General features: G+C 33.0%; 1 protein-coding gene across 3 annotated transcripts in view; it reads left to right on the top strand.

Annotated features, from left to right (window-relative positions):
- The window catches only part of LOC129948371 (bumetanide-sensitive sodium-(potassium)-chloride cotransporter), a 293,982-nt gene that overhangs the window by 69,028 nt on the left and 202,666 nt on the right, over nt 1-22,288 (top strand). The window lies entirely within an intron of this gene.

Here is a 22,288-nt window from a genome sequence, read left to right as displayed (position 1 = left end):
GTTGTGAAAATTCAATAAAATTTTGAAAAAAAACGAATTGACCGTTTTTTTTTTACAAAAAAAAACACATTTAAAAAATATATAAAAATTGGTAAAAATTTATTTTCCAAATAAATTTTAACTTATAAGAAATATTGTTTTCAACATTCTAAAAAATGTTTAGAAAAATCGAATTGACAGTTTTTTTACAAAAAATAAAAACCTAAAAAAAAATTAATAAAAGTTGGTAAAAATTGATTTTCGACTAAAATATCTTTTCCAAATATGTAGATATTGGCTCTAAACTACTTTTATCTTTTAAAAAATATTGTTTTCGATATTTAGTATTTTTTTATAAGGATCCAACAGTCCAGTTTTTCATACAAAAATAAAATCTACAAAAAATAGTACGCAAAATATAAGAAATACACAAAGTTAATAAATGCTACTAAAGTTGGCAAAAATGTGGTACCTACTAAAAATCTATTGAACAAAACTAGATTTTGAAACTTTACTATTTCATTGTATGAAAAATATTGTTGGTAATTCAATTTTTTTAAGAGCATTTTAACTGACAACTTTTTTAACCCAATACGAACAGTGGCGATTGCTCTCAGTTGGCTAGGTTGGCTGCGCCAACCCTAAAATTTCAGCTTAAATAGACAAACAAATTATTTCTATAAAGATTGAATGCATAAAACAAAAAAACATAACATCCCAATGTGCTTAAATCATTATAAAACCAGCAAAACCTATATAAATAGAGCCATTTACTGCAACCCGTACGTGCTACATTAATCCCATACAAAGTTACTTTTTAATGCTTTTAATTTCAGTCTAGAGTTGGCGATGAAATTTGTCGCCATCAAATGACTTTCAAAACTATACTATTATTCCCGATGTGCCGATAGGCTATCTCATTCTATCTTTAAGAACAGACCGAAAAAATATTCACAAAAGTTGGCGCTACTAATATGCGCCAACGCAACAAGTAGAAAAATGCGAGAAGAAAATGTGTGTTTCTGCTTGGTCGTTTGTAGCGAGACAGTCTCAGTGCGAAAATCATAAAAACTAGGCATGCTGCCAGGTTGCCAGAGTCCAAATTGCGTGATATATCCTTTTTTTTAATGCGATATAGGCTTATAAAAATCTGGCAAGCCTGAACCTGTGGAGAAAAACATGAGAAAAAAATGCATTGGGACTGTAGCTGTGGGATATGGTCTTGGTCTTTTATCCTAATCCTAATTTTCAGTTAATGAATGTTCTGTTTGAATGAATTTATCTTGAAACTTAATTGTAGTTTTCTTTTCAGTGGCGGAATTAATTAAAAAACAACTTTTAACTGTCATAAATTAAATTATACGTATTAATATTTTCGGTACATTTCTCAAAATTTCAAGCATTTTAAAGGCAAATAAAGTGGTCAATGAATCTGTTTATTTTTTCATTTTTGTTTTTTTTTGATAGTACGTTATTTAAAAGTTCTTATTAGCGTGGCGATTTCATGTGGCAGTACTTTATAGGCGAATTTGAACTTTCCTTTTAAATTTATTATCAAAAACTTTTTTCTTAAAATAAATAAGCTTTATAGGTACAGATAAAACCTACGTAACGTGTTTTAAAACATAATTCAATTGTTACAAAAAAATGGGTGTCAATGTGTTTCATGTTAGTTTTTTAACATACACCATTTAGTCCAACAAAATAAGGGTTCTTGTATTGAAAAAAAAATTGTGTAGGTACCTACCTACCTACCAATCATAGATTTCATGATTATATTTCGATGATTCTTTTTACTTTTGATAACATACACTACATAGGTACATAGCTACAGTGCGATTTTTATACTTAAATCTATCCAAAATGATGTGTATGGGCGGGTGGGGTATGTGTTAGTAGCGTACGGCTGTATTTTTCTTTGGGGTTATGCAATCTTTTACATTGTACATTACTGCTTTAAAATAAGAAAATATAATTTGATCTTGCTGGGTTTCATAGATTATCCGGCATAGATAGTCCAGTCAACGAAATAATTTTGCTTGCAAGAAATAATGCTCTCTTGGTTATTTTTGTATATGCTAAGCGTTACCTCCAGGTATGCATTACATTCCCAAACTCCCCAGCCCAGGGGCCGGAAACTGGCCTAAGAGGGGGGTAAATGTCGCCCTTTTTAACTTGTGAATGATAGATAAAAATATGCTTAAGAGCGTCCTTTTTCTCACACATAGAACAAAAGAACATCAAAAAAGAATGACTTGGCCCCTTGCAAGGACATTTCTCATGTTTTTATTTTTATATTTCGAAATCTTAAGAAAAAAAATGGATTTTGCTACAGCTGAAGAACATATACGGAAAAACTATTAATAAATAAAATTGGCGTCCTTGTCCTAAATTGGGGAGTTTAAAAACAACTTATAAAGCTTCTAAAAGAGAGTATATACGAAGTTTTAGTACAACTCAATATTCACTTTATCCGTGGTTAGCAGGGTGTGAAAACAAAATTGCACTGTTCTGTTGGCCTTGTCTACTTTTTTCCTCTCTTTGAATATAGGAAACTATGTTGAAACTCTCAACCAGTTGAAACGTAACGACCCTATCATATCTCAACACTTTGAAACTGCTACAGTTTTTGAAGGAACATCAATGGCGATTCAGAATGATTTAATCAAAGCGGTTGGAGAGGTACTCAGCTCAGCTCAAATATAACGAAACAATTACAACAAGCAACATTTGTTGCCATAATGCTCAATGAGTCATATGACATCCAAGATTAAAGTAATGCGAGCAGACGGGTTTGATCAATTTTGGCAGTATACCATCGAAATTGTTTCATTAAACGCTGAAAAAAGAGCGGTTCGAAACGAAGATTTGTGTTCAAACGAAATTGAAAAATTGAAGTTTTTCAATTTGATGAACGGCAAAAAAATATTAGAATATCGCCAAAATCAATATTTTCCTGATGATTTGATAACAAAACTGATTGAATTCTACCCAGAAATATTTGAATTCAGTCAACTGATAAATGAATTGACCGTATTATATGCCAACTATACCGAAATTAAACTGCCGGAAAATACATCAACAACAGCGAAAACTTTGAATCCATATGAGGTTCTTCTATGGTTGGAGTCCAAAAATATTTCTGGAAGCTTTGAACAAGTTTATTCACTTTCAAAACTTATCTGCACTATTCCAGCTACAACCGCTTCAGTCGAACGTATTTTTTCTGCCTTAAAAACAATAAAGACGTACCTTAGAAGCACACAAGGCCAGTAAAGATTAAGCAACTTAGCTCTTATTTTAATAGAAAAAGAAATGTTGTCAGAGTTAAGAAATATTAAAAGCTTTTATGAGCAAGTTCTTGAAAAATTTTTGAAAAAAGAGCGACGACTTGATTTTTATATAAATAAATAAGTTTTTAATTAAAAAAAATAAATAAATTTTTTTGTTTTTATTACGTTTAGATTTGACCAAAGTAGCCAACCCAGAACTGAAGACCAGGAACCGCCACTGAATACGAAAGCCTACAAACTTTACCTTTAATCAAGACAAATCGACAGACGGGATGGGAAGTTATCAGTGTGGGTCATATCCCAGCATCTTTTTCAAAATTAAAATTGTGTTTCAAAAGAAATTAGTAAAGATTTAATTTTTCAGATATCAAAGTCCTGCGATTTTATAAAATATCATATAATGCATGTAATTTAAAATATAGAAAATATTATTTTGAAAAATGTTAAGAAATCGCTTGTTTAGTAGATTTAGCTAAAGATTACTGTCGAGATAAAAAAGGCAACAATATGAAAACAAATTTAGGGCTCCCGGAAATTACGCCAGAATTTTTTTTTTGGAAAAAACGCCAGAAAATATTTTCTGCTTCAAATTGGAAATAGAAGCAGAATTTTTTGTGGAAAATAAGCCAGAAACATTGGAAATTGTACCAGACAGAAATTGAAAAAAAAACCAGAAACCAAAATGGCAATTAGGCCCGAAAACCAATTGATATATTCTGGCCTAATTTCCTAATATCAATTTGGATAAAAAGCCAGAAAATGTTTAAAAGTCGCTACTTGGTCAATATTGTAGACTTTTTATCACAACAGGAAAAACAGCCCCTGACAAGGACCCGTGGTGGGGGGGGGTTCCCGTGCGCGGCCATTGCGTTGTGGACGCGGCGCAGCGCGGCTAGCCGGCGTAGTCACGCGTGGCCATGGTGTTGCGGACGCAGCGCGGGCCGGTTACGGCTTGGCTGCCACGCAAAAAATTACTAAAGTTTTCATTAATTTTTTTTATTTGTAACAATTTATTTAAAAAAATAGAAAAGAACAAAATATTTTTGCTAAATGTAAACTTGCTAAGTGTCTGCTACGATTTCCCGGCAGCATGGACATTTGTAATTATCGTTTGAATCTGCAACTGCTTGAGCTTGCAACTTTAAGTTGCACTCCGAGCATATTTTCATATGTCTGCACGGCAAAAAACACAACGTTGCATGTTTTTTTTTCACAACGTCAAGTGTCAATGATGAATTCGCGAAAGCCACTAAACAATATTTCTTACAATAGATGATAGAGACAAAGAATGTGTAGTAAAACTGTTTATTTATTACAACAATTTATACAAAATACAGTTTTCTGGCGTTTTTTCCTAAACATGGAAAGGAAAAAACGCCAGAAATTTTACTTCTGGCTTTTTTTCCAAATATTTTTTTTTGCCTTTTTTCCATTTCTGTGAATGGAAAAAACGCCAGAAAAAAATGCCTGAAATTCCGAAATTTTGCCAGAAAAATTTGGTATTTTTTCCTAGGAAAAAAAGCCAGAATTTTGTATGATGAATTTTCTGGCGTTTTTTCCAAAAAAAATTCTGGCGTAATTTCCGGGAGCCCAAATTTAGTATTTTTAAATATTTCTTCAGATATACATAAAGTTTTGTACATCTTCACTTTTATCTGGGAATATTGATTTTTTTAAATAGCAAATTGTAATAATTCAGTTTTCTTTTCAATGGAAAATGTCACCAACTATAAAGTTGCGAAAAGGATTTGATGCATAACTTCGACTTCGATTTAAAAAATATATAAAACTGAAATAAGGTGCACGATTAGTAAATAGTTTTATGTGTTTAAATGCGTATATAACTTTTACACTTTATAAAAACTGTCAGCGTCATTAAAATTTTACATTATACATTTTCTTTTTATGACTTTTTGCCAAACCGTCATGTTCATATTTATATTTCCTAATTTTTTTTATTAATGCACATTAAATGTTGTGTGTAAAAATATTGCTAAATTCAGTTATAATTTCCTAGACCTTCAAATTGTGGGGTCTAATAAATCGAAGTTTGAACTTAAACTTGACGTAGAAATGAGTTAAAATTCGATCAGCCTCTTTAACCGAGTTTTAAAAATTATAACTTAAAAACAAAATTTGACTGTTATACTTCTTTCATACGTATCTAAACTTTAATAATAATGTTTTATAATAATCTCTAAATTAAGGGATATTTTCATAACCAATTTTATAAGGTGGTGATTCTTTTCCAACGCTATCAAAAAAAACAACCTTTTTTTCATCAAGGCAAAAAGATTCCACCAGCAATTTTAATGTAATTAAAATAACGCTCCCTTTTTTATTTCACTTTTTTGAAATCCGTTTTTAACCCTATTAATATTAAATTAATAGGAACCAAATGTTATGGAATCATTATTTTTCTTACTTTCTATCCTCCAAACCACCACCAACCAAAGACCGACTTTATGTTTATCTTTGCCCTTACACGTATTGCCATCTAACCACATGAACCCTTTCCAAAGGTAGATGTTTGTTGTGATGTTTTGAAGTTTGTTTCTTGTTCTATTCGAATACCAGAAGTTATTTCAAATATTTGACAAATTAAGCTACATACCTAACATATTTTTTAAATACCTTAACAAATACAAATTCCTTATTTAAGCAAAAGTTTGTGAAGCCCAAAAATAGCGTGGGTGACAAACTATAAACTATGAATAATGAGTTCTGACAATGACGAGGGAAGAAAGTACCTTAAAACTATTTAAAGGAGTCATACACTAGGTTTAGTTTAAGCCAAAGATACTTTCACAATAATATTCTACTATTCTATTGAAAAGGGAATTTTAACTGATTTACAATTGTGTCTAAAAAATTCGGTGTGAAGCAATTGTTCAGGGTTTTATGACAAAGTGCTAATTAGTTAAACTTAAAGCCTTGCGTGTTGAAAATTAAGCAAAGTGAACATGACAATTATAATGTTTTCTAATAAAACTTACGCTTAAAGGTTAACCTACATATTATGTAGATTCATTTGACAAGCCTCTAAGACTTAAAATATATTACCATCAATAGGGTGTTAAGACAAAGTACACAACATGTTTATTACAAAAATATCACGCCATTGAAGATTTACAAAAAAAAAAAATATTCCACATACGCCACCATACACCACAATGAAAATATTCAATGATTTCTTTAAAATAACTTTAATTATGGGATTTTAGTTTTTACGACATTTTTATAACCAATATTACAAATGATTAAACTTATCCTAACTTGTGACCTTTCATAAAGATTATATAACTTAGTTTTACCGACTTGATCTTATACGTATGTATTTGAATTTGATGTGTCGGAGCGGCTTCAAAAGATAATTCAAATTTTATGTCACATTCTGACATTTAGTTGAATTAACTTTTGCACTTAAATTAACTTGTCCAAACCGAATAATGAAACAAGGAACATAAAATCCCCGAACTTTCTCTTCAAATAAATAGATAACCTTAGAATTGTATTTCTTTTGGTTAAGACTTTCTTTGGGTATTCTCATTACTCGTCTAAATTACTGTATTCAAAAGTTGGTTTCAAGGAGTAGGAGAAATTGTTTTGACGTTTAAATTATGCAAAAATCTCTAAATAAACAAAAACACTCAAATTTTACTTTGTGCTTTTTATTATTAAAGACATTTTAGTTTTGATGAAAAGTTTAAGTTAATGAGTATGAGCTACTTAAAAGTTTTGTTAATATTTTTTAATGTACGCGTACTTCCTGTGGAAACTTTAAATAATAATTTTATGGACAAATAGCTATTTTGGTTATATTTTATTCATATCTTTGAGAGCAAGTTTGTAATACACAAAATGTAAAAGGCTATCGGAATAAATGGGGGGATTATTTGTTGGAAACAAATTATTAGTTTTACATTCAAAAAATGACAGTTGTTGTGTTGGAAAAATGTTGTCATCAGTTTCATAAGAATTTAGCAAACATCTTCTTTTAAATGAAAACCATGATTTTAATAAGGGTGAATTTTGAAAATTTCAATGCCATGTTAAGGGTTTCATCGTTCAATTTTTAGTAAAAGCGAAGATGGTTCTTATGATATGATGTCAAAAGATGCCAGCTGTCCAACTAGGCGTTGTAATATTGGCAACGGCCTAGGAGTTCAGGATGCTGAATGGAGTCTCAAGAGTCTCATTAAAATTGAACTCTTTCTAAAAATTTAAATTCTTCCACATCGTTGAAGATGATTTGAAGATAGAAGTGCGAATATAGGGTGAATTTAAGAAAGCTGATTAAAATGCCAGATTATCAATTTAACTTAAAGAAACCATGAAGACGGTTAAGGTAAAGAGTTTTTTTTAAGGAGGATTCTTTTATTTGTTTAGTTGGAAGATTTAAATTACTGTTTGATTGGAAGGACTGCAACATTTTTAAGCTAGTTTTTGGTTGTTTAACTGTGAAATTTTAAAATGTAAATATTATGTTTTTTATTCTTACCACGACATAGCATATCATCAAACTCGAATCAAAGGCATTTTTGATGGTTAAATTAATTAGAATCTCACTGGTTCACAATTTTGTTTCATTAAATTACTGAATCCTGAAAAAGGGTGTTAATGATACATTTACTCATATTTACATATACACTGCCAATCACTAGGATGAGGCCACATATTTTTCAACCGATTTTCGGTCCGATACCTGTTGGAATTTGTTTAACCCGGAAAATTTTACTACATGAGAGTAGGTACATATTTTTTTAAAACAAAGTGATACAATTATAGGGTTAATTAGAAAAGACCGTTGGAATTTCCCTACATTAATGAATGAGCTACCTAAAAAGGATATAAAAAAGTGAGTCACTAGGATGAGGCCATTGCGAATATTTCGTTGTAGAAGTTCAGATCAGCAATTTTTTTTAAAATTTGGGTTACAATATTTAAGAACGTTATACAAATAACTATTTTTATTAAATTTAAACTACAAATGGGTTCCGGAAAGACGTTGACAGTAGCAGAAAGAGGACAAATCGATGCTTTCAAGGAAATGGGACTCTCAAGCCGAGAAATAGCAAGGAAGTTGAACAGAAGTAAGACAGTTGCAAACAACTATCTTGCTGATCCTCAAAACTATGGAAAAAACCAAAAAGGACGCACAGCCCAAGCAACAACATCCCGAGAAAAGCGGTTAATTTTACGTATTGCTTCAAATTCTACTCAATCAGCTACTAAAATAAGGTCCAAAAGCGGAGTATCAGCCAGTATTTCGACAGTCCGAAGGATAATAAGAAAAGATGGTACTATCCAGAGAAGAAAACTCAAAAAGAAACCTGTTCTAAAGCAAGTACACAAGGAGCTGCGAATGAACTTTGCAACAGAACATGTCTCTTGGCGCAGTCAATGGAAACGCGTCGTCGTCTTTTCGGATGAAAAAAAGTTTAGCCTTGACGGCTCCGATGGTTACAACTTTTATTTCCATGATTTAAGAAAAGAGGAACTAATTTTGGGAAGACATCACAGCCGTACATCAGGTGTTATGGTGAGGGGAGCTATCACCTACTATGGCAAAATCGAATTGGAGTTTCTTTCTCTAACAATGAACGGAAACAGCTACAAATACTTGTTGGAACGCTCATTTCCGAAGATAAAATCTTCTGCCTTGGATTTTCCAACAAGACAATGCCCCCATCCACACTTCCAGGGTTGTCAAAAGCTGGATTTTACCAGAAAACGTAGAGCTTTTGCCATGGCCACCCTATTCACCGGACTTGAACATAATTGAAAACGTATGGGCATGGCTATCTCGAAAAGTTTATGAAGGCGGTAGACAATTTGAAGACAAGGACTCCTTAATTGAAGCTATCCGTGATGCCTGGGACGAGATTTCACTTGACTATTTAAAAAAACTTTATGATTCCATTCCAAACCGTCTAATAAAGGTCATATCGAAGAATGGGGGGCATACTCATTATTAATTGAGAAAAACTTAATAAATAAATGTTTGAAAACCAAAAACTGTAAACATTTCTTTCATTTTTTTGTTATTTTATAAGATTTTTTATGTGGCCTCATCCAAGTGACGCACTTTTTCATACTGTTTTTAAGAAGCTCTTTAATTAATGTAGGGAAATTCCAACTGTTTTTTCTATTTAACCCCTTAATTTTAATTATTTTAAAGAAAATATCTACCTACTCAAATGTAGTAAATTTTTATTGGTACGAAATTTCCAGCAGGTATAAAGAACGAAAATCGGTTGAAAAATATGTGGCCTCATCCTAGTGATTGGCAGTGTATATCATAAAAAATGTTATGTCTACTTAGCTAAAAAAAAGGACAAAAACTTTGGGTATATAAATCAAAATTACCATATTTCAAAGTGAAATGTTGTGTACATTTAAAAAATTATTTATTTTTCACCTGCTGATGACGAAAAGCTCTCATGGAGGAAATTTTGTATGTCGAAATTAATATTAACGACAAATTATAGTCTGCGAGGTGAATGTCTTTCAAAGTGTTAAGGTTTATTCCAACAGGGCAGCTCCGACATGGTCTGAATCCATTTTTGCGTGCATTGAAATTTTGTTGACCGTTTACCCTCTTCATTAAAATAATCAAGGAAATAAATAAATAAATCATATGCAAATTTACAAACGAAATCTTAGTTTTAATGCAATCTCATATCTAATTTCAAACTTCTAAGAAAAATGTCGGATACTTAAAATCGAGTATTTTTTTTAAATAGAGTTCAATTTTGATTTTATTAAAAGGGGAAAATATGCCCGAGACAATGGAAATAAATACCAGTCATATGACAGTAAGGCTCGTTTCACATAAACCGGATCAATGGCTAATTACACATTATACGGTTTTAACCGTACGGTAAAACACCATATTCACAGCTTTAGTAATTTTAAAAGTTAGTATATAAGTTAAATAATTAGTAATTTTGTTTAAATTTAGTAATTAGGTAAATAGTTAATCACAAGTAATCGTGTCTTGAAGTGGCTGATCGAACTCTGCTGCATGAAAAAAATCGTATGATGTGCCATCCGGCTGCCGTATACTGTAGTGGCCGTAGACAGTTGCGGCACTAGCATTTTGCCGTGACCATCTAATATCAAAGCGTATATGCTCTTCTTCACGCCTCTAACAAAATGTTGCAGTCCGGTTTTTTGCCGTACGGTCAAAACCGTGTAGTGTGAAACGAGCCTAACGGTTACGGTTACTGCACTACACACTTTCCGTCAATTTTTTTGACCAATTCACACTTATGCAGTTTTATGTCCTCAAAAACTTCAAGAATTGTATGTTATTTATTAACTTCAAATATGAAGTTATTGTAATGGGTCCGATTTTTCAAATTGAAAATTTTGACATTTCTCGACGTTTCAAGTACCTTAGAATAAAATAAAAGATTTTTGGAAAGATGTCTATGAGTGCGTGTGTACGTACGTTGGTAAGTCCGTAAGTTCGCGACATTTTTTCATCGTCCATAGAACCAAAAATTTATTCAAAAATAAATTTTGTTATACAGATAATAACGCAGAAAGATGCAAAAAAGGCTCTCAAGAAAATTGCGTGGGTGTTTTTTTTTACAATAGCAGTTAAAAAAAAGGTGAAAATGTTGGTTAACCCTAATACCTTACGAACCAATGACGCTATAGACTTGAATTAAGTTTTATATAATATATTGTAATAAATTGATTGATTGATTTTAACATCCGGTAAAATTTTGAAAGAAATCAAATTGACAGTTTTTTTTATGAAAAATAAAAACCTTTAAAAAAACATTACTCAAAGTTTATAAAAATTGAATTTCAACTCAAATATCTTTTCAAAAACTTGAGATTATGGCATCAAACTTATGTTATCTAATCTTTAATCTAAAATATTGTTTGTAACATTTAGTACAATTTTGAGAAAAATTGAATTGACATGTTTTTTTACAAATAATAAAAACTTAAGAGAAAATTTAACAAAAGTTATAGTGTGCGATTACTGTTGTCAAGGAAGGAAGGCAAATTTGAGAAAGCAATTTTCATGACAAGAATTACTCTTGGAGAATTTGTCAATTCCTCGCAGAGTCAGTACCCGTGAAAAAAAAAACCTAAGGTGGCATAGGCAGGGATCCAACCCAAGACCTCTCGCATGACAATCCATCGCACTTATCATCATGGCACGGGTACTACTGATTCTGTCAATATGTTTTTGTAAATATTTTGATTCATTTTTAAGCTAATTTTGACAGTTGGGCCAACACCGACCGTGCCAAGAGAAAGCTCCCCACACCATAACATTTCCTCCTCCGTGTTTAATTCTTTTGAGAGTGTACTTTGGGTTTTATTGTTGGTTCGAATCTGCAGAACTTTGATTCATCACTCCAGATCACGTTTTTCCAAAAATTAAGAGGCTTTCTAAGGTGTACCTTAGCAAACTGAATTCTGAATTTAATATTTTTTTTTTGTTGAGAAGAATGGTTTTTTCTGTGATATGCAGCCCCTTAACTGAATTTCATTCGAGAAGACACAGAAATACCGTTATGTAACTCAACATCAGATTTTATTTGGTTTGAAGTCTTGAATGGTTCTGCGGTCGAAGCTCTTTGTATTACATGATCTTCTTTTAGTGTACGTGGGGCTCTCGAAACGTTTTGTGAAGTTCCAAGCTTTCTTGAACAATTTGATAGCTCAGAAATTTTCGAACCGTGTCCACCACGGTATATTTCACGGAAATGTTCCTTGAGATAAGGATAAATGAAACATTTTAGATGGAGGAGTTGAAAGAGAAAATAAACATTTTTTTAAGAAAAATAGCAGGAAGAAAACAGGGCGGTTAGGAAAAGCTGCAATGAAAAATTCCGTAAAAACTCAAAAAAGTTCCGATCGGCTGTAAAAGAATCTTTTGAGAATATAATAATATACATATATATTGAAAAGAATTAGCTATATTGTATTATTATCATTGGAAGTCTCATTACTAAAGGACAAGGAGGATGGATACCCCTGACTTTCTTTTATGTTTAACGAACTTAAGAAGGATTTGGGATTATTGATAAGGTCAGCTTGAGTTTTATGTAAATATTTTTGGTAAAAAGAATGATAAAGATCATTGAAATAAAGGTTAGCCCCAAGCTACTTGGAGTAGTCAGTTGGGCATTGAGACCGTGAGAATATTACCCACAGCGCGTTTCTTTGGTTATGCAGCGTTCAAAATCATAAAGTGATAACCAAATTACTACATAAAAAGCTTGCACAACAAAGTGTGATAGTCGTTTTCAATCAAATATGTTTATTCTGAATAGAGCTACCGGAAGCTTATTAAACAAACGACTGGAAAATTTTCTTAGTTAGCTTTGTTTCGTTAAAAAAAAAAAACATTCCTATGACCGACAAAGCTTATGACATTCGAAAAAACCAAGAGAAGTAAAAACTATATTCAAACAGAGCCAATTTCATCTTTTTATTTAGATATTTTATAGGAATCAATTTAAAATTTCACCAAGGCAACAATGAATTTTGACAATTTGAATCTGAAATTGTTCAATCGAATTGAATTGAATCATCTTACACAGACGGAATGAAAATAATAGTCAAAAAAATGATAGTGAACTATCACCTTAGGCGATTCCATCCCTGGGTTTTTGTCAACACTTCGGACAGTATTCAGTTCCGCTGTTGCTGACCGAGACGTTCTTAAAGTGCTCTAGTCAAAATATGTACATATGTTATAGAGCTTTCGCAGCCTTTTCAAACTGCTTTTGTCATTCCATTATAAAGTGGAAAGTATTGATTCATTTAATTTGTATCACAAAGATGTGCATTAAGAAATGAAAGGTTTCTGAACTGAAGTTTTTTAAAGAAGATAATACGAAATTTTTGTATTACTTTGAAAGGCCTATGTTTTCAAAATTACACGAATTACGTAATAACAACTTGTAACTGGCCATTCAATTCGAAAAACATCTCATTTTCAACACTTAAAAAACTACTTTATTACGTGCTTAAGACCTTAGATAAATTTTCTAATTAAAAATTCTAGCTCAAATACACCTAATTATTTGTAGTATGTCATCATGAATTTGCTATACTGACTCATCACGTCATTTTAGCTGTCTGTAAAGTCTGAACACTTTGAAGTGTGACACTCCAAATGTGGCCATCATTGTGCGTCTATTCATTTCATTCATAAAATCGAGAACAATAGATAAGTGACAATTGGAATGGACACATAAAATAAATCAGATCCAAGATCTCGTATACTTAGGTAGAAGTAGGAGTATACAACATGTACAGTACATATATCATTATTAGCCGTTAACATTAATCAGAGGACAGCTTGCCAACTGTCATTTATCTGTCAAATTAACATTTAACATTAACACCTGAGAGGAAGTTGTTCATTTCACAAAATAAAAATAGAAACATTTACATAATTTCTCATCCGGATCCGCATAACTATGAACCTATGCCATCAGCTATCGTATAATTTTCAATTTGTGTTTTAGTTCATTAGTAGATAAAACGTTTCCAAATAATGTACTTTAAAGTCTGATAGGTTGTGATACTGAGTTGTCCGGATAGTGTTTACTTACGATAGAGTATAGTCGACCAAAGTAAGTTATTCATTTTTTTTTCTCATTTAATTCCCGTCACGATTTTTCTAAGAAACTTTCCACTGCCTCTTCGCAGTTCTATGATGAGCGTATACTTGTTAATATATCTATCTCTAAATAAAAAAGCTAGGGCAAAGAAGTTTGATTTATCGCCTCGTCAAGATTTGTAAAGTTGATGCTATATTTTTGATTTATTTTGTTTACACTCTTACAATATAATGGCAAATTCATTAAGATGAGGACGGTTTGTGTTGACTCTTGAAATATATGATAAAGATGGGGACGACGACGATGTACAGAAGTGACCGAAGACAAGTTCCTTTTGAACTTTTTGCCAAACCATCATGTAATAGAAAACGTCACGAAATGGTTATAAAAATAGAAAAAAATAAGAAGTTTGTTGTATGAAATCCAACTCACGTTCTGTGTTCCGCTCGTCGCATCGCTCGTCCTGTAAGAAACCGGAAGAAAAAAAAATATCCCTATACAAAGTAAGAGAGTCCTTCGTCCTTATAATGGTTGTGTTTCCTCTTTTAACTTCCTGTGTTAACTTCGAACGATTTTACGACACATAAAAATATCATTTTTATGAGTTTCTATTTTTTGATATAAAACCAAATTTACCAAATCAAATTCCTGTGCGCATCAGTAAAAATGTAAGAATGAGAAAATATTGATATCATTAACGTGCGTCCGTCGTCGGTCGTCGGCCGTTGGCATTGGCATTATTGGCTCCTGGGTTAGTCATATTCATGTTCAGTACAACGCAATGCGGATGCATATGGAGTGAAAACAAACTTTAATTTCTACATCATTTTTACAAAATTAAGGTGACCATCTTTTATAGTCAATTTTTTTTAGGCAACAGGCAAAAAACTTTCAGAACAGTCCTTGAAAGCTGATATCCTTGATGCCATTTGTAAGACTTAAATTCAATTTTTAAAATGCAATGGGTCAAGTTACATTGGCGCAAACATTTAAACAGTCCATTGTTTAATTTATGACTGGCAACGAGACGTCTTAGTTCCACAAAGTGATTCTACTTTTGATACTTTTGAAACTTCCGAGACTGTATATTTTCTAAATTTGTAAAATTTCCTGAGAGTCTCGTCGACCTTTTCGGGTTTTATATTGTTTTTTTTTTTTTTTTTTTTTTTTTTAGGAAGAAGAACAAAGTAAAAAATATTGTTTGTTTCTTCCATTCGCAAAATGAAACTTGCACAAACTTTGAATTTAAATGCGGATCCTGGGTGTAGGGAAGGTGTCTCTTTTGAGAGAAAGATATTTGAGGTTCTTAAGAAGAAAACCTTTAAATTCCTGAAATTCGTCTGCTCTGAAATTGAGATAAGAACATGAAATTCAAAAATATAAAATTGATACTTTCGTCTAACTAATGCCTTATTTAAAAATCAAAATGAACGTTTCATAACTATTTATTTAATTACTTACTTACTTTCTTTAGGTGGCGATACAGTTCTGTGAGAACTAGGGCCTCACCCAACAAACTTCTCCATCTAGCTCGGTCCCTAGCTAGATGTCTCCAGTTTCGCGCTTTAAGTTGGGTGAGGTCACTTTGCACTTGTGCTCGCCACCTGATCGGCGGTCTTCCTCTTCTGCGCTGTCTTGTGGGTGTGGATTCGAAGACTTTCCGGGCCGGAGCATTGGTTTCCATGCGTTCTACGTGACCCAGCTATCTAAGTCGTTGGACTTTTACTCTTCTGGCTAAGTCTACGTCGCTGTACAGCCCGTACAGTTCGTCGTTCCATCTTTTCCTCCACTCCCCTTCGATGCATACGGGACCGTAGATCACACGAAGAACTTTTCTTTCGAACCGACCCAAGGTGCTTTCATCCGCCTTGTCATAGTCCGTGCTTCTGCACCGTATAGCAGGACGGGGATGATACGGATGTTATATAGCGACACTTTGGTCAATCAAGAGAGGACTTTAATACTCAATTGCTTTCTTAGCCCAAAGAAACAGCGGTTAGCAAGACTTATTCTGCGTTTGATCTCAGTGCTGGTGTTGTTTTCTGCGTTTACAGCGGAGCCTAGGTAGACGAAGTACTTCACTACCTTAGAGTTACGTCTGTAGATAGTGACGTTTTGACCAAGACATCGGTGTTGTGTGTCCTTTCTTGATGACAGTATGTACTTTGTTTTGCCCTCATTAACCGTAAAGGTTGTGTTGACGGCAGAGAACTTCGAGAGAGGTAACTTGTAAAACTCGGTCGGAAAAGGATTTGGCGATCTCTGGCGATTGTAGACGTTCGACGTTGTACCTTCTCACAGCACCTCCCTGTTTTGCCTTGGGTCTGGAAACCCAAAGTGCTACCTTGGCTACAACGAGGTAGCGGTCCGATTCGATGTTAGCTCCTCGGAAAGTTCGGACATCCATGATGCTGGAAGCGTGTCTGGCATCGATAGCAATATGGTCAATCTGTTTGAGGGTAGACTGATCTGGAGAACTCCAAGTTCCTTTGTGGATGTTGAGGTGAGGAAAACGCGTACTGGCTACCATGACGTTTCGCCCCGCAGCAAAATCAATGAGCCTTAATTCGTTGTCGGAAATGTTGTCGTGCAGGCTGATCTTCCCGATTATTCCACAAAAGATGTCTTCCCTTCCTAGCTTGGCATTAAAATCGACCAGGTCAATTTTAATATCGTAGCTAGGACACTGCTCATATGTTTTGTCTACGAGCTCGAAGAACATATTAGTATCTTTCTCTTCTGTGGGAGCGCGCGCTCATATCAGGCTAATGTTGCAGAATTTAGCCTTGATGCGTATGGTTATGAGACGCTCATTGATGCACCTATAGCTCAAGACTTCTTGGCTAAGTCTGGCTCCAATGACAAAGCCGCATCCAAATAAGCGCTGTTGGTTCGCGTGGTAGCAGTCACCATAATAAATATCGCAGTTTTTCATCCTCTCTCGGTGAAGTGGATGGCGGTGATGTCTGCTTTATAGCGGTCTAGGGCCTCCGCTTATTATCGGCCGCACTTGGTCTGTTAAGGGACCTAACATTCCACGTGCATATCCGAAGTGCGTTGTCCTTAATTCGTTTACGTTGGTTGTCAACAGTAAATCCGTCCGTATCCGAGGCTTGTTGGTGCTTCGCAGGTACAACAATGTTGTCCGCTATATTTATAATCTACGTCGCTATGATTACATATCCATTTTTGCGGTACGGATTTTTGGTTGTAGCCTAGACAGTTAAATAAACTTTCGCTCTCTGAGTTACCTACATGATATCATCCAAACACAAGAACCTGATTATGTATACGGTAGGCTGAATTTCCCTCATTTAACAAGGTCCTTTGCTTTAATATTACCCGGATACAATTTTCTAAATACTGAGCGTAAATTTTGTATTCATATTGTACGCCTTTGGAACTTTTTTACTTTTCAACTATTTGGCAAATAATAGATGTTAAATTTCCTTTTCCTTAGATAAATATGTAAATAGAAGTTTTAGGTACATAATTTTCATTTGAATTTTTAAATTAATGTAAAAGCTTGCAACACTTTATAAGGCTCATGTGCTACCTTGTAAGCGATTTTTGAAATAAATAAATAAAAATAAATGCATGTGCATGAAATATACCAATACATAAAAAGGGCATATTTTAAAAACTTCTGGAATCTTGAAATGCTTCAATAGGTAGGGATTCGTTTAGAATAAATAGTAAGATCATGTCTAACTGGACAACAGTGTTCTAAAAGTATCTAATATCAAAAACTGTTACTTTAGAAACAGTAAATATAAAGTTAACACATTGTTATTGTAATTTTGTCAGCTTTCTTTACAGAAAGTTAAAAAACGATTTTAAGCGGTATTCAAAAACTCTTCGTTTTATGTGTGTGACCGCCTTCTGATTAAATGTCTGAAATCGCTCTTGCCCCTTTTGACCTATCTTTATTCATGAGTCTTCCTCGTAATACAATTAAATGACTATTGAATCAACCTAAATATGTTGATAATAATAAAATTGGATAGAAACTTCTACTTTAATAATCATTTAACAATGTTTATAATGCAATATGGTTATATGATTTTTTTTATTTGAGACAGCCGAATCTAATTATTTAAATCCTAAAAATAGACAGAAGCGAAACGATACGAGATGAGACTTCAATAAAAAAACGGACGAGAAAAAAGCGAGACCAAGACGAGACTCAGCTATAGGAGACCGACATATTGATATGAGATGAAGGTTTTCTATTTCAATGAGACTGACATGTGCCTTGGACAGTTGTAAACAAAAATATGACAACAAATCCCATAAACATTGTGATTGAATATCATTATTTGAAATGTCAGCAAGTCAGAAGTTACACAGATCTAGGAAATGTCTTGAAGTTTAACTACCCGTTTTGTGATTTTGAATTTAGTAAATTTATGAGATACTTAAATACTAATAAACGTTTTTAACGTTTGACTTATTATCAATAACATTACATTACATAACATACTACTCAGCACATAAATGTACAGAGCAGAGATCACAGCACCTTGAGCGACTAGACTATGTAAGGTGATAAAAACCAAACACAATTATACAAGACAGAATAGAATAGACAGGATAGAAGAGAAGGAATAACTACTTAGTTATTAAATTATTAATTAAAATAACAAAACATTGTGTTTTCTAAAACATGAGGTTAAATTAATAAATTATTTATTCAAAAATAAAATTTAATAAATTGCTTTTTGCAATTGTAAAGAAATTTTAATTAAAACTATGAGTATGCAACAAAACGTAGCTTAGAATGAAATAAATAAAAACAATTGCATATCATCCAGGAGTTAACATTGAATTAATATTAATCGCTGTCACTATTTCAGAATTTCCGTAAATATTTTTGCATATTGAATGTCTTTGCTCACGAATCAGATATTCCTTCTTTTCAAAGAGCAATGCAAACAAATTGTTTTTATTAATTTTTGTATAACTGCCCAAGAAGTTAACTTTTGATAATCTTGTTTATCAGTTTGTTCTTAAGTTATAGCTAAGTTTTAGGACTTTTTTGTAGTATTTTAAAGATGATTTCTTTTTTTGGATAAGTTTTAATCCTTGTCTTTGAAATCCTTGTGCCATAATTATTTACTAAACTATCTCAAAGTTTTCACATGTCATCGCTGTTACCTTTTTCACCCTTTCAAGTATTGCTTTACCCGAATTGATATTTGCTAGTTTTCTGATACTTGGAATAATCTTTATAATTACGAAATAGGTATAAGTAAATTGAAAGTAAAAATTGTTTTCCGAATCATGGAAAATACCTTTTGAGGCTCACTTCTGATTGTTAAGCGTCCACTTTCAGTACTCTGGAATTTAATTACCCACGTTAGCATATAATTGAGCATGCTGATGAAATGGAATGTTGCACTTGAAAGATTGAGTGGATCACAGCGTTTGAAAACAACCATCCCGCTATCGATGAAAATTGTATACTTCTAAACTTTACTTTTATAAAAATAAATATTTAAAATAAGCTGGGATGCAACCAACACTGATAACTTCATGTCTGTCGATTTGTCTTGCTTAAAAGTTTGTAGGTTTTCGTGTTGGGTTAAAAATGTGATCAGTTGAATTATTCTTAAACATTTTAATATTAACAATATTTTTTATGAAAAGGAATTGTTTAGTTTGAAAATCTAGTTTTGTTCAATAGATTTTTAGTAGGAAACAAATTTTTACCAACTTTAGTAGAATTTCTTAATTTTTTACAAATTGGATGAATGAAATCAATTTGAGAGATACCAATAACCGAGCATCAATTTTTACCAAATTTGCTTACTATTTTTTGTAGATTGTATTTTTTTATGAAAAAACTTACTGTTGGATTTTTATAAAAAATCTACTGAATATCGAAAACAAAATTTTCTGTGAAATAAAAGGTTTTTAGTTTTTGTAAAAAAAAACTGTCTATTCGATTTTATAGACTGTTGAAAACAATATTTTTAAAAAGATAAAAGTAGTTTTAAGCCAATATTTCATAGTTTTGAAAAGATGTTTGAGTCGAGAATCATTTTTTACCAAGTTTTATCAATTTTTTTGTTAAGGTTTTCATTTTTTGTACAAAAACTGTAGCCTCAAGAAAAAAAAATAATGCTCCTCACACAATAACAATTGAAGATATCCCATCCCACTCAACCTTTAAAAACCCCAAATTCGTTGTAATTACCCCTACCGACCCAAAAATCCCTTTTACTTCCATAAGCGTGTTGATATTAAAAAAATCAATAGATGCCATAAGCACTTTGTATGAGTATAAAACACAATTTCGTGACAGAAATCTTCAAATTTAAAAAAAAATCTGACGGTAATGAAGAAAAAGCAACAGGCTTAATGTTAGTTACATTCGACCTCTTCCGTCCTCCACAATCGATAAACGTAGGGTGGTACAATATCATAGTAGAGGAGTATTTCCCCAATCCCATGCGGTGTAAAAAATGCCAATTACTCGGTCATACCATGAAGAGATGCACAGGCACGCTCATTTGCGTTACTTGTAACCTGCAACCTCACTTAATGTACTAACTGCTCAGGAAGTCACCCAGCATCATCTTAGCATTGCAAACGGTTCTTAAAAGCAAAGAGTTTGAAAATAAAAACAATAAACAAATGTAGCATGGCAGAAGCCAAACCTTCAAACCTGAATTCTAAGAGTAACCTAAAACAAACAACTGATCTATCTCACATAATAATGGAAGCCGAAAACATCTCCCAAAGCGAGGATGATGAAGACATATAAGAATACAGCCGACTCCCTAAATAACGACCCTGTCCTCCAAAGGTCGAGTCACTCAAACACCTCAAAGTATTTCAATGATTCGATCTTGGGCGACAGAGTCAACCAAATCACCATACAAATAAATTCATTTAAAATAAATATTTACAGTATAAAACCTTTTATACTGTACATAAGCCGCACTTTAACTCAGCTCGTACAATCCTTAAGATTCTGCAATGGAACCTTAACGGATTTCTGAATAATTTTCATGAGCTCGAATTATTGATAAAAGAAAAAAGACCACAAATAACCTTCCAATCAAGATTCCCAAGTAATATTCTGCCCGTTTTCATAAATTGAATTCTATTGACTCTGCAAAACAAGGAGTTCGCTTTCTGCTTCACAAGTCAATCCCCCATAAATGTATACCAATCAACTCTACCATTTCAACAATTGCCGTAGAAATAAATCTTAACTTCAAAATAACCATATTATCCCTCTACATTCATCCAAAACAAATTTTCTCTTCACCCGACTTAGAAGACATTATAACAACAATAAATTCTCCACTAATAGTTACTGGAGACTTAAATTCATGGAATACACTTTGGGGTTCGTAAACCAACACATTTCTCAACCTGACTCTGGCATTTCCTTACTTGCTTCCAAATACCACCTGGAATAGGTCCGACTTCCTGCACGGCAGCGACCACTTTCCTATCTTAACATGCATTAGTTTTATTGATCAATTACCGCAACATAAACCTTCTCCAAAGTTCTTAACTGACCGGACAGATTTTAAGCTTTTCCAATCTTAATCCCTAGAATATTTTGAAAATAAGCCTCGATCCACCAATGTGAATAGGGAAGCAGCATTATTTGGTAAAGGTCTTCGTTTCGCAGCCAACCTGGCTATCCCACATCTAACAGCAAACCATCCAAAAAATTCGTCCCTTGGTGGAATCCTGAAATCGCTGCCCCGCGAAAAAAACACCTTTGGAAAATTCATCAAAAATATCCGAATGTAACAAACCTAATTAATTACCGCAAGTCCAACGCCATTCTTCGCAGAAATATGCCAAAGCGGCATTTACTCCCACATTCCCATTCAGAAGAGACAGAAAATGGACAAGAAATCAGTCAAAGGATTTCTTGTGGGATATGACGGTTATGAAAGATACCGAATCTTTATTCAAGAGATGTGCAGTTTCAGAAAAACCCGATTATATGTGAACATGCAGTTAAACTTCCCTTTCGAGATATCGTTCCAACAATTTCGGAACAGGAAGAACGACAAGAAAATCTTTCAGATCCCGAAAACGTTGAAGAAATAAGAGATGAAGAAAGAACTATTAATTTAGAGAGTAGCATATATTCGGATGAGTACGAAACAGGGAGAGAAAGTAATTCCAGCTCCAGCCCAGATCACAATAAAAGAGCAAAATACGAAGATGGATTTCTAAGAGATCGAAATACTATCAAGAAACAGCAGAAGTTTGAAGACTTTGTAATGGCAGCATGTGATTTTGTAGACTCTTCAACAATTCCAGAACCTTTTCGAGAAGCCATCAACAGAAAAGAAAAATTTGAATGGAAGAAAGCTATGGAAAGAGAAATCCAATCATTGAAAGAAAACCAAACATGGCAATTTACTTCGTTACCAA

This window comes from Eupeodes corollae, chromosome 2 (assembly GCF_945859685.1).
Source record: "Eupeodes corollae chromosome 2, idEupCoro1.1, whole genome shotgun sequence".
Taxonomy (NCBI): Eukaryota; Metazoa; Arthropoda; class Insecta; order Diptera; family Syrphidae; genus Eupeodes; species Eupeodes corollae.
The sequence above is the reverse complement of the archived record's forward strand: the minus strand, read 5'-3'. Positions and strand labels throughout refer to the sequence as shown.